The sequence below is a fragment of the Gopherus flavomarginatus genome, chromosome 1, assembly GCF_025201925.1.
Source record: "Gopherus flavomarginatus isolate rGopFla2 chromosome 1, rGopFla2.mat.asm, whole genome shotgun sequence".
Taxonomy (NCBI): domain Eukaryota; kingdom Metazoa; phylum Chordata; order Testudines; family Testudinidae; genus Gopherus; species Gopherus flavomarginatus.
In genome coordinates, this window is record NC_066617.1 from 29,651,320 (window position 1) to 29,665,287 (window position 13,968).

General features: G+C 47.6%; 1 long non-coding RNA gene across 1 annotated transcript; it reads right to left on the reverse strand.

Moving 5' to 3' along the window:
* Positions 1 to 2,846: 2,846 nt before the first annotated feature.
* LOC127035938 (uncharacterized) lies at positions 2,847 to 13,040 on the reverse strand. Its single transcript, XR_007769971.1, has 4 exons — positions 12,875 to 13,040; positions 10,849 to 11,323; positions 3,668 to 3,906; positions 2,847 to 2,931 (listed from the first exon to the last, which is right to left on the reverse strand). It is a non-coding gene; the product is annotated as an uncharacterized LOC127035938 (long non-coding RNA).
* Between the last annotated feature and the right edge of the window lie 928 nt (positions 13,041 to 13,968).

Below are 13,968 nucleotides of genomic sequence, written 5' to 3' on the forward strand. Positions count from 1 at the left end.
TGGTCAGCCCCAGTTAGCTCAGTGTTGGGTTGACACACCCAGTCATACACCTTCCCCTTCAAGTTAGGGCTTAACAGTGGGTCTCCCTCATCTTCCTCCCCTCCCACTCAGGAAAATAAATCAGCATTTGTGTGGGCTCAGCTTGGGCAGTAAAGTATGTTGAACTCATAGGGCTGGAGAGAGAAGTAATCCTGGTGTTAGTGTCCTTCGTGGAGTGGATCCATTGAAGGGGCATGTGGTCCGTAATGAGTTTGAACAAGTTCCCCAGAAGATAACAGTGCTTCTTTTTCTATTGTTAAATACCTCATTTCATGGGGAAATAACTTCGTACTTAGGTAAAGTATTGGGTGTTCTTTCCCAGTCTGCTCCTGGGATAGCACTGCTCTGGAGTATAAACCACTTTAAGAAGTCTAGGTGGAATAGGATTGGTTCTCAACTCAATCGATTCTTCAGGATCTGGAAAGCATGTTCGTAATCCCTTGACCACTGTACCCTCAGGGGCTGGGAGTTTTTCCATCAGGTCTGTGAGGGGTGCTGCCAGGCTGGCAAACACAAGTATAAAGCAAGTATAGTAATCACCCAGCCTGAGAAACTGCTTTACTTGCTTCTAGGTTGAGAGGGTCGGGCACTCTTTCAGGGCCTAGATCAGGGGTCTCAAACTCAATTTACCTTAGGGCCAGTGCCAGTCCTCAAATCCTCCCAGCGGGCCAATGTCACTGATGCCACCCAGAACCCACCCCCCAAAAAACTCCACACCCCACCTGCCTAAGGCTCTGGGATGGAGTTTGGGTGGGGGAGGAGGTCTGGGGTAGGGGACTGGGGTGCAGGCTCTGGGAGGGAGTTTGGGGGTGGGAGGGATTATGTGGGGAGGGAGTGGGGGTACAGGTTCTGAGAGGTTGGGGGTGTGGCACTTACCTGGGGCTCCAAGGTGGGGTGGGCCAGGGGGCCTCTGAGCGCTTCTGCCCCCAGGCACCACCCCTGCAGCATCCCATTGGCCTCAGGGTGCTCAGGGCAGGGGTAGCACGCGGGGGCACAGCCTTACCCCACCCCTGGGCCGCAGGGAGGGGCTGGCAGCCACTGGAGTGAGCAGGCAGACGCTACTCAGCTCTGCTGCGCTACTGGAGCCCCTGCAGGGGGGGGCACCCGGGGGCAGCAGGTGGGGCCAAGGGAGAGACCTGACCCCAAAACTGCTGGAGTCCCATGGGCCACATAGGGGAGGCCCGTGGGCTGGGAGTTTGAGACCTCTGGCCTAGATCTTATCCATGAGTGGGCGCAACTAATCCTGCCCCACTGTGTATCCCAGGTACATTACCCTTTTTGTCCTAGTGACATTTGGACAGTTTTGCAGCTCCCCACAGGCTTGCAGCACTACAGTGAGGTGTCTTAGATGATCTTCCCAGCTGGCATTGCAGATCACTATGTCGTCAATATAAGCTGCTGTGTATTGTTCATGTGGCCACAATAGCTGGTTCATAAGCTGTTGGATGGTCGCTGCAGCCCCATGTAGTCCAAATGCCATGGTTGTAAACTGGAAAAGGCCGAATGGCATGGCAAAGGCTGTGTTCTTCGGGGAGGTTGGGGGGATCTGCCAGTACTCTTTCATCAGATCCAGGGTAGATATAAACTTGGCATTTCCTAGTCACTTGAGCAGTTCATCCACCCAGGGTGTCATGGTATAATTCCACACTCTGAACCTTAGCGTCCAAAAGATGGGGTACCAGCATGAATTCCTCTAAGCTCAATTACCAGCTTAGTACTTGCAGCACTGCCACCAAGCAGGAATTCCAGTGCCTGGTACACTCTGGTCCCCCCAAAACCTTGCCCGGGGACCCCCAAGACCCAGACCCTCTGGATCTTAACACAAGGAAAGTAAACCCTTTCCCTCACCGTTGCCTCTTCCAGACTTCCCCTCCTTGGGTTACCCTGGAAGATCATTGTGATTCAAACTCCTTGAATCTTAAAACAGAGAGGAAAATTCACCTTCCCCTCTCCTTCTCTCTCCCCCTCCCAGACTCTCCCTGAGAGAGACAGTAATCCTAACACAGCGAGAAATTAGCCTCTCTCTCTCTCTCTCTCTCTCTCCCCTTCCCTCCTTTCTCTCCACCAATTCCCTGGTGAATCCAGACCCCGTCCCCTGGGGTCTCACACCAGAATAAAAAAACAATCAGGTTCTTAAACAAGAAACTTTTAATTAAAGAGAGAAAAACAGTAAAAAATATCTTTGTAAATTTAAAATGGAATAAGTACAGGATCTTTCAGCTATAGACACTGGGAATACCCTCCCAGCCTAAGTATACAAGTACAAATTAAAATCCTTTCAGCAAAATACAAATTTGAACTCCTCCCAGCCAAATACACATTTGCAAATAAAGAAAACAAGCATAAGCCTAACTTGCTTTATCTACCTAGTACTCACTATTCTGAACTTAAGAGCCTGTATCAGAGATTGGAGAGAAACCTGGTTGCACGTCTGGTCCCTCTGAGCCCCCAGAGTGAACAACAACCAAAAACTAACAGCACACACACAAATTTCCCTCCCTCAAGATTTGAAAGTATCCCGTCCCGATTGGTCCTCTGGTCAGGTGACAGCCTGGCTCACTGATCTTGTTAACCCTTTACAGGCAAAAGGGATATGAAGTACTTCTGTTCCATTAACTCTTAACTATCCGTTTATGACACAGGCCATAGGGTAGGCATTGAAATGTGAGATCATATTGATTTTCCAGAAGTCTATGCAGAACCAGGTTTTGGAATGAAGGACAATGGGGCTTCTCCACCCACTGCAAGAGTCTTCCATGACCCTTAGGATTAGCCTCGCCTTGAGCTCTTACCGGATGAATTCCCACCTCTTCCTGGGTAGTGACTGCTGATGATCTTCACACCGTCTTCCCTGGACTGGTGGCTATGTGATGGTGAATCATATTCATCCATCTGGGGTGAGATGAGATGGGAAGGCTGGACTAGTTGTCACAGCTGCTGCTGTTGCTGTCCACTAAGATCCTTTCTGATGGATACTGCTGTTGGCTCAGTTGAGTTTGATGCTATCGGCCCCAATTCTGGTTCAGACCAGTAGGAGGGAAATAAAAAAAAAGCTCTTTTGGGCCTTTCAGGCCTTTAAGAGGTTGAGGAAGTACACTTGGGAGCTTTGATGTCACCCAGGTAACCGAACTTCATAGTCTACAGGCCCGACTGTTTGGGTCACATGAAATAGCCTCTGACACTTGGCCGACAGCTTGGCCTTGGATGAGGGGAGCAACAACAGTACTCTGTCCTTGGGCTCTCTTCTCTGTCTGGGTGGAGTTTTCAAATAACAGCAAATGTCCTGGGTTTTTGCAGAGCAGATGTTGCAGCCCTGATTGGTCCATTTCCTTATTGGTCCCTCCTAGACATCTACAGCTCATCGGTCAATTCCCCTGCAAGCCACAGGATCCTACCCACCCAGACCCTGGCTCTCAGCCTTGGGGAAGGTGTCCTGCAGGGAGGCACAGACTGACAGCTGTCACTATGACAGGGAGCAACACTGCTGCCCACCACCAGTGAGTGCCCTGCTTCAAGTACCCTCCATCAACACCCTCAACTGTCCCACCTCCAGCTATCCTTCCCCACCCCCAGATCCCTCCATCCAGTAGTGTCCTCTTTTAGGGAACCTGAAATATGGTAACCCTACCTGGCAGCCAGTTTCCTTCTTCCTTGGCTGGTCCAGCAGTTAAACAGGATTCCCCTGCTATGGATGCATGCTCTTCTCTTCCTCTCTCTGAGTTCTGCAGTGCCTAAGCCTTCTGTGTATCTTTGAGTCTCCCTCAGCTCCATCTGTCTCTCTCAGGCTCTGTGGATTTTAAGACCCATTGTGAACACTGGATCTGTTTGTTCTGCTTCTGGGAAATTCCATTGCTCTAAATCCCAATCCTGCAGACAAAGTCAAACTGGGTCGAACTGGTTTCCCTAGACCTCAGCCATCCCACTGCCTTAAACTGGTGCCACTTCACTGGGAGCCATCAAAGTTTAACCCCCACCATTGTTCCTGGTCTGAGGATAGTCTGGGGAGCATGAGATTGACTCTGCATACACTGAGGCATTCAGTGTTACAGGTGTTTCATACAATCAACCTTCATAAATTGTACACAGACCAATTCCCCAAACTGTCACACTTACAATTAAATTTATGTTAATTAGCCAAACCTATGATTTACTCAGATATAATCCTTACTGGCATATTTATGCCACTAATCTCTAACTGCAGCATGTATCACAGGACCAATTCATAACCAAATGTTTGTCTGTAAGTAATTCTGACATTACTAACATTAGCTTTAGGCTTCTTTTGATCTTGACAGTTGCAGTCCAAAAGAATCAATTTATTTAAATCAGGTATGTTGCTACTTGTTGGACTGCAGCTGGTGTCTCCTCTACACCAGTTAGTTACAGTACAGAGAGGAAGAATTTTTGACCTCACAAAACCGTTGATGAATCGTGCAGAGCTTATTTCTTTTAAAGAAGTGAGGTGAGGAGAGGTGAAATTTTGTCTCCCTCCTTGTCCACTCGAGTTCCACAGGAAAGTACAGGAGAGACTTCCTGAAGATCTTTTGAGCTGTGCAGGAGTGAGGCTCCCTCCCATTCCAGGACAGAGTCCCTGGCTGGTTTACAAGCACTGCAGCAGTTAAACCTCAGTTCCTGAGGTGTTTCTAAGCATCGCTCTGCCACGGCATTTGCCATCCATTATTTTTAACTCCCCAAACTCAAGATGAGCAGATCTGCTGAGGATTGCCCCAGAGGAACACTTTTGTAACAAATATTGCATTATATAGTCCATCCACCACAGTTCTGTATGAAGAGGGAAGCTATCTCAGAACCAATTCATTCAGGAGAGAGCCCAAAGGCACATGTGGGCAGAGGGTTTCTGCCAAGTATGGTTTTGAGTAGAGGGGTGTGCGAGTAAGAGAGTGAAACCCCACAGACACACAAACGCATCAGAAAGCCAGATCCAGCCTGAAGAAGCACTGAGAAAAGCCTAGAGAGTGTTCATTTGGGCTGAGCACTGGGCAAAAGGGATTTGGAGCTGCAAGGGAAGAGACTATCTCCTGGGGTTTGATTCCTGCTGTGTTCAGGAAAACAGGACTTTGTACATTCTCTGTAAATAAACAGGCTTACATTAAAGACACCTGATCCCATCATCAATTTCTCCTGTTAATGGGAACAACCCATAGGGCACTGAACTTTGGCTCATTGCTCAGGTCAAGAGAGGTAATGCTGACATACGATGATAATCACAAGCTGCAGTGTTATTTGGCTTTGTTCAACTGTATCCTTTAGTAACATTGAGTCTGAGCTAAGAGCTTTCTTTATTTGCATAAAAACACAGAGTCTAATCCAAAAGTTTCAGTAAATAACAGCAGCTCAAAAAAAAATAGTGCTCCATCAGATTTCAGTCTTTCTTTCCAGTAATGCCCCCAAGATCTGGTCCATTATTACACACAGAACAGGGGCTAGATCATTCTAAGTCCTGACAATCTCTCATCCAAATTCTTTGGGTCCTAGCAGTAACAGAAAAAATTGCCCTACTATTAAATTATGTTCATTGTTGCTAACCTCGTGTGATGAATGGCTATCCCTGAACAGATCATTTAGCATTGCTACCATCTTAGGCCATGTCTATACTACTGTGCTGCTCTACCACTGTAGCACAGACACTTCCATTACTAACATAAGGGTTTTTTCCACTGATATAGGAAATCCACCTCTTCGAGAGGCAGTAGCTAGGTCAATTGAAGAATTTTTTTGTTGACCTGTTTGTGTCTATAGTGGGGGCTAGGTTGACCTAACTATCGCACAGGATACGAAAATGTTCACAGCCCTGAGCAGTGTAATGAGGTCAACTTAATTTTAGGTGTAGACCAGGCCTTAGTATCAAGATGAAAATATAATATGTATAAGGCCCTGCCAGGGGAAAGCTACAGGTTTTGTATGCAGGATGACTCCCTGAGCAAGTGGGGCTAGACGGAACGAGTTCTAAACATACTTCAGGAACATTCACTGGAGACAATACATTGGGGGACCAATGTCAGATGGGGCTCAGAGAAAAGGAGCAGAGAGATGGGCAACTTCTCTATATAAGGCTATACCAGCTGAGGGAGACAAACTTTTGGTGAACTGGGCACTGCCCATACATAACCAAGGGAGGGACTAGTGCCACTGGGTACGAGTGCTGCCCCTACAGCTACTGCTAGGCAACGTTCTCCAGCTTCAGTGCTCTGGACCAGGGCCACCTGGGGGCGGGGGGCAAGTGGGCCAATTTGCCCCAGGCCTTGGGCCCCACAGGGGCCCCCATGAGAATATAGAATTGCAACTTTTTTTTTATGGAAGGGCCCCCCCAAATTGCTTTGCCCCAGGCCCCCTGAATCCTCTGGGCAGCCCTGCTCTGGACGCATGCACACCTGTGGAATACATGTATGAAACCATGCACAATTACTTTTCTTCATGTTCCCACTAGGAAAGGAATGGAGAATTTGTGACAATTTACTTTTTAGTGCTTTCCAGACACCGCAGGCTATGCTGATATGGGAAGATATCAACATACACAGGAAAAACCCTCTATTTATAGCATTCTCCAGTATCCACACATGATCAGATAGCTTTAAGTGGGAGTGAAGATTTGTCTGCAGGTGGTGTGTGAGAGAAAGGTACTTAAATACTTATCTCCTTTAACTTAGGGTATGGCTACACTTGAAACGTCAAAGCGATGCCGCGGCAGCGCTTTGAAGTGTGAGTGTGGTCGCAGCGCCAGTGCTGGGAGAGAGCTCTCCCAGCGCTGCACGTACTCCACATCCTCATGAGGTTTAGGTTGCAGCGCTGGGAGCAGCGCTCCCAGCGCTGCGGCACTGTTTACACTGAGGCTTTACAGCGCTGTATCTTGCAGCACTCAGGAGGGTGTTTTTTTCACACCCCTGAGCGAGAAAGTTGCAGCGCTGTAAAGCGCCAGTGTAGCCAAGGCCTTGGTGTAATACCATTTCCTTGTCATGGTTCCCTTCCATATGGTTTAGCCTTAGCTGGTTTTACACTATCTGTAGTATTCCTCTCCCCCAACTCCCTCTGTGAGAAATCTCAATCAACAAAAATATTGCTGGATCTCATTTCATGTCTTGATGGGATGCCCTTTCAAAATCCACACGTTTGCTGAACTTTTGATTCAGCATTTTACTGTCTTCAAGGCTAAAATTAGACTTCCTCTTCCTGGCATGCACAGAATCAGTCTGATCCTTGGGATGTCATCCAAGCCTGAAAGATAGCAGAGACTGAGGAGGCGGCGGCGGCGGCAGCAGCAGCAGCTTCTGATTAACCAACTTTAGGGAGGGAAGGAACCACTTGCCTGTCAATTAGATGGAGATGCAGAATTCTTATCCACGGGCCCACTCAGTTGATGGTTTCCCCAAAGTGCGAAATCATTGGCTATGAAATGTGAGTGTAATTATTATCCAAGTGCTGTGCACATGTTCAGCCCAACCTGCCTCAGTCCCTGCCTCAAGGCACTTACAAATTATTACAAATCATTACAGCCACACCAGATACGCTGCTCTTTACAAACGGGTTATAACACCTTTCTTGTCCCCAAAGAGCTTGCAGTCTAAAAAAAAACTCACAAGACAAGACACAGGGCAACAATTGACAGGTGGGCAGGAAGGGGAGGCTACTGGGAGGGAGAAGGAAGGATGGAATGCTAGCAGCCAGGGTTTCAGAATGAGGGGAACGGCTTAGCGGATGGAAGTGGAGATTGTTCCAAGTTCTAAGGTCAGCACGACAAAGTGTGTAGCAGAGTGTGTGAAAAAGAAACAATGGGACCAATCCAGCTCCTGTTACAGTCAATGGAACAATCCTATTGACTTTAATGGGAGTTGTTGAAAGAGACCCCAAGGGAGCAGCAAGGGGAGAGGACTGGAGGGAGCACTGGAAACAAGTAAGGAGAGCAGGAGAAAAAGAAGCGGTGTGTGTGTGTGTGGACACGGCCGGTGCAAGGATGTTTCGCGCCCTACGCAAAACTTCCACTTTGTGCCCTCCCTCATCCCTGAGCCCCTGTCCCCAAGGCGCCCCCCCATGGCAGCTCCCCCCTGCCCCACCTCCTCCTCGAGCATGCTGTCACCGCTTCACTTCTCCCGCCTCCCAGGCTTGCGGCGCTAATCAGCTTAGGCTCCACAAGCCTGGGAGGCAGGAGAAGTGAAGCGGCGACGGCGTGCTCAGGGAGGAGGCGGGGCAGGGGTGAGCTGGGGCAGGGAGTTCCCCTGCGTGCCACTCCCCACCCCTTACTTGCTGTAGGCAACCCTTCCCGCACTCACCTTCCCCAGCTCCCTCCACCTAAATGCCGGCAGCGACCGGGGTGGCCGAAGATCCGGCCGCCGTGGTTGCTGCCTGGGAAAATGCCACCTCCCAAATCCTAGGCGGTCGCCTAAATGGTTGCACCGGCCCTATGTGTGGAGGGGGTGGGGAGACAAGATTATATTGGGCCTTGAAGATGATTGTAAACAAGGAACTTGAGTAGGACGTGGTAAGAAATAAGAGGTAATGAAGAGTTCTGAGGAGGGTGATGTCGTGAGAGGCCAGGAGATGAAGATTACTTTGGCAGCAACATTTTGAAATACCTTTTAAACCAGCCCCAGGACGAGTAGAAATGGGGCACTGTGGGTTCTGTGAGCTCTGTCACAGCCCCACATCACCCCCTGCAGTCTATGCTATGCTGACGCACCACTGCATTATGTGAGCATGTTCCACTAGTGCATTAAGTGATATGACTAACATCTGTCACGTGTTTGTTCTCTCATCCTCACTGGTGGTAGAAGCATGGGCAGTGGACTTGTATTGTTTTGCTAGGGGGTTGTTTTGTTTGGGTTGCTTTTTTCAATCTCGCCCCCATGCGTCCAGAGGGCTCATCCTCTCTCTCTGTCATTGTCCCTCCCTTTTATCTCCTTCCACTTCAGACCTGTTTTCTTCCTCTCCCCCATCTGTTCCCAGTGCTTTGCCTCTAACCCTTCACCAGGTGTGTCAGGAAGGCTTAGAGTCCCTCATGCTGAGTCCAGGTGCATGTGTTGCATGGGGGTGATATTACGCTGCACCTTCACCAGCACCCATCCACCACTGCCTCCCCTCAGCAGCGGCAGCTGGGAGTGTCCACCAGACCAGCTGCATTGAGAGACTTCACTGTGCTACTTTCCACACGTGCAGAGACCTGCCAACAGCACTGTCCCCCCACCTCAGCTCAACATTTCATAGATGAGAAAGTTTTCATAGCTTTCAATTTTGTAGTATAGTGGGGCTTCTGGGCACAGCATCTAAGCACTGGAAGAGGTCAGAGGTTGAGAGGAAGATAGATTGCAGTGGAGAGGGATGGATTAATTGACAATGTGTGTTAATTTTGGTGCTAAATCTTTGCAAGATTCTGAACCAAACTAATCACAGCACACAAACTCCACAATGCTTTTTATACATAGATTCATGGTAGAAAGCATTTCCGCTTGGCTATATGGGATTTTGTGCCTCAGAGTGGAGCTGGCTAATCCTGACCATTGTGCAATCTGCTGGATTCATCTCGTTGTCCCTTTATAGCCGTATAATACGTATTCCCGTTTTTTCCATACACAACAAATGGCAGAGCACCGGCGCTTTTTTCGTCTTAGACGAGCATTGTCAAGTAGTTTTTGGCCCAAAATATAAGATTAATTTAAGAAAATTTTAGTTCTCATTCTTGTAGTATAGATACAGCCTTAAAAATTATTATTATTTTGGGACTTCATGTGCGTCATGTTTTCAAGATCAGGGTCTGTATCACTGTAGTGCCTAGAGAACCAAATCAAGATTGGGTCCCTATTGTGCTAGGTGCTGTACAAATCCATAATATGTGACAGTTGTTTCCCTAGTGAGCTTCTCTTCATAAATAGCTTAAAAAACCAAAGATGATTTAATCTGCAATTGTAGGTGATAGCAATGGTTTCAGTCTGAGTTAAAAGTTTTAGCCTCACAGAAAATTTGGGACAAGACCATACAAACAGAAGTGATAGAAAAACAATCAGAACAAAGCTCAGGAAGTAATCTACAGCCAGAAGCAAAGAGCATTATCTGACATGGTGTGCTGGGCATGAATCTCACAACCACTCATCATCAAAATTCCTGAAGTCATAGGATTATCTGCTAAGGTGCTGGCTTCCAACATGTTTTGCTTGGGCCTATGAATAGTAAGAATTTTTTTTTTTGAGAGTTTCTTCTAGAGCAGAGGTTCTCCAACTGTGGTCTGCAAGCTCCATTCAGGTGGTCCCTGGATAGTTCCCTCTAAGATGCATACCTGGGCGGCTGCATATGAGAGAATGAAGGGCCACCCACCTAATTAGTGGCGTGGCTCCACTAATTAGGTGCCTGGATCCTGGAGAAGACACACATGTACGGTGAGGTGGTGGCCTTGGGGGGGAAATAGGGAGTAGGTGGGAGGGGGTAGTGGGGTGAGAAGAGGGAGTAGGGGAAATTTGGGATGTGCAGGGCTGTGGTGGCCAGAGAAAAAGGCGACTTTCCCCAGCTTCAGGGAAGCAGGTGAGAGAGAGCACATCCATCGCATTAGAAAGGTGAGACTACTGATATTAAAATATGAGTTGTGTGCTTCTATTTGTAGAACAAAAAACATTAAGTATTATTAAGGTTTTTTTTAATATATTACTTTTATCCAAAGTGCTATACAATAGTTAATTAATGGTACAACCAACATTTGGAAAGATAATTAAGTGGTCCGCCAAGACCCTCAGCAATTTTCAAGTGGCCCGTGGAAAAAAAAAAGTTTAGAACCACTGATTTAGATAATGGCATAGAGACTACACTTACTGAAGGAGTTTGCAGATGATACCAAGCCGGGAGGGGTTGTAAGTGCTTTGGAGGATAGGATTAAAATTCAAAATGATCTCGACAAACTGGAGAAATGGTCTGAAGTAAACAGAATGAAATTCAATAAAGACAAATGCAAAGTGCTCCATTTAGGAAGGAACAATCAGTCACACATACAGAATGGGAAATGACTGCCTAAGAAGGAGTACTTCAGAAAGTGATCCGGGAGTCATAGTGGATCACAAGCTAAATATGAGTCAACAGCGTAACACTGTTGCAAAAAAGTGCAGTTTTATCAGCAGAGTGTTGTAAGGAAAACACGAGAGGTAATTCTTCCTGTCTGTTCTGCGCTGATAAGGCCTCCGCTGGAGTATTGTGTTCAGTTCTTGGTGCCAAATTTCAGTAGAGATGTGGACAAATTGGGAAAAGTCCAGAGAAGAGCAACAAGAATGATTAACTGTCTAGACAACGCATCCTCTGAGGAAAGATTGAAAACATTGGGTTTGTTTAGTCTGGAGAAGAGAAGACTGAGAGGGGACATAACAGTTTACAAGTCCATAAAGAGTTGTTACAAGAAGGATAGTGAACAATTGTTCTTGTTAATCTCTTAGCATAGGACAAGAAGCAATTGGATTAAATTGCAGTAAGGGAGGTTTAGGTTGAACATTGTCATTAGGAAAAACTTCCCGTCAGGGGGGTTAATCATTGGAACAAATTGCCTAAGGAGGTTGTGGAATCTCTCTCATTGGAGGTTTTTAGGAACAGGTTCGACAAACACCTGTCAGGGATGGTCTAGTTAATATGTAGTTCTGTCTTCAGTGCAGGGGACTGGACTAGATGACCTGCTGAGGTCCCTTCCAGTCCTACACTTTATGATTTGGGGGTGGGGAAGATAGGGAAGCAGGGTGCTCGACTCCAGGTATAGAAAATGTTCTAAATCACATTTTTAGATACTGTTTTTATTTAAAAAGAATAAGTGTAGTTGTGTATATGATGATACTATCTAGTAAGTGATGTCTTAACTGGAAGGACTTCTCAATGTAGGGGACTGTAGCAAGGTCGAGATTCACCAACACAGCACCTCCTGATGGGCATCTTGGGAATTTGCTCTTTTGCAGCCTCAGAGCATCCTCTTCTGGCCAGTAGCTCACCTGCCTCAGGCCCTGTGTCCCTGCTAGACCCCAGTGCCCTTTACCTCAGGGTTCTACCCCAGCAGCACCCCCACACCCTAGGTCTCCCTTCCCAGGAGAACCCCCAACCCTCTAAACCCACCTTGCCTCAGTGGCTACTGCCAGTCATCATCTAGCCCCAACTCACTGGAGCAGACTGCAGTCTGTAATGACCACTCATCATTAGCAAGGGGGTAGGACCAGCTGCCTCTGCCTATTCCCTAGCTGCACCTCTGTAGCCCCAGTTCCTTTGTAGGCCTTCACCAAGGGTTTGCCAGGCTGGAGCTCCTCAGCTTCTCTTGCCCTTTCCCAACTCTGCTCTACTTCTAGTACCTTCCTCTCAGACAGCTAGCCCTTCCCACTCCAGGGCTAGAGTGAGACTTCTTCCAGATCCTGGCCCCCAGCCCAATTATCAGGGCCAGCTGGGCCCTGATTGGGCATGGCCCCAGCTATGGCTGCTTCCCCAGTCAGTCTAGCTTGGCTGCTTTTAACCCCTGTTCTCCAGGAGCGGGGCAGCTGCCCCACTACAGGGACGTAGCCATGGTTCCTTTGTGCTCTGCTTATTCCCAGCTGATTGATCAATCCCTTTTCACCAGAGACAGCTGGGCATAAATTAGAGCAGTCTTCAAGTTACTCTAATTTACCCTGTGGACCAGACTTATCTCTGACTGGCCCCAAATTCTGACTATGAAGATGCCAAAAGTCATATTTGCTCCTCCCCTTCTCACAAGCTGTGCTGAGCATAGCTCAGAATCCTATTATTATTTGTTCTACAGTAGTGCCTAGAGAGCTCAACAAATATCAGGGCCCCATCATGGTAGGCACTGTACATGCACATAGTAAGAGATAGTTCTTACCGTGAACAGCTTATTATTATCCCCATTTTTTAGATGGGAATTTAGCCACAGAGACATTAAGTGACTTGCAGCGGGGTTATGCAGAAAATCTCGCAGAGCCAGAAACTGTATCCAGATCTTCTGATTCTGAGTCCAGTGCCGTAAGTGCAAGACCAAACTACTGCAGCTTTAGATGAGCACAAGACCACAGCTTCATATTCAGCTTCTTCAGCTGCAAATTGTTTCTTCAGGACCAGTTCTTGCCTTCTGTTCTGTATTACATGACAAACATCTAGAAAAAAATAAAATCCTTTGTAAGATACCTTGCATTTTTAAGTGGCTCTCAGCCATAGGTGCCGACTCCGTGGGTGCTCTGGGGCTTAAGCACCCATGGGGGAAAAATAGTGAGTGCTCAGCACCCAGGAGTCAGAGCTTGGGTGTGGAATGTGTTGAGTTCTGTGCTGCTAACAACTTCTGCCCTTGGGGCAGGGAGTTTGTTTATAAACAGAGGCAGGGTGATTAAGATAACAAAAGGCTTCTCGTTAAATTAAATTAAGGACTGTTAGGGTATGGCTACACGTACAGTTGTACAGCGCTGGGAGTTACAGCTGTCTTCGTACAGTTGTGTAGGGAAAGCGCTGCAGTGTGGCCACACTGACAGCTACCAGCGCTGCAGTGTGGCCACATTTGCAGCATTTGCAGCGGTGTTGGGAGTGGTGCATTATGGGCAGCTATCCCAGCGTTCAAATGGTTGCAATGTGCTTTTCAAAAGAAGGGGGTGGGGTGGAGTGTGACAGGAAGCGTGGGGGAGACAGAGAGTGGATTTTTGGAGGTGACACTGTGTCAGCTCCCTGCCTTGCAAGTTCTAAGGACTGGAAGATACACAGCACCAACCTGCAATCAATTTAAAAGTTTCAAGCCCTTCCCCCACCCCTCTTATTCACTAAATGCAAATTATGCACTCCTAAATAGCCTTCAGACCACATAAGCAGCTGATCAACACGGACTTCCCCTTCCCCCTCTGCAGTGTGACTTCTCTCTTCAAGCAAACAGCAGTGAACCTTCCAAAGCAATTCCCCTGCCTGCCTCGGCTGGATCGAGCAAACAGGAGCTGT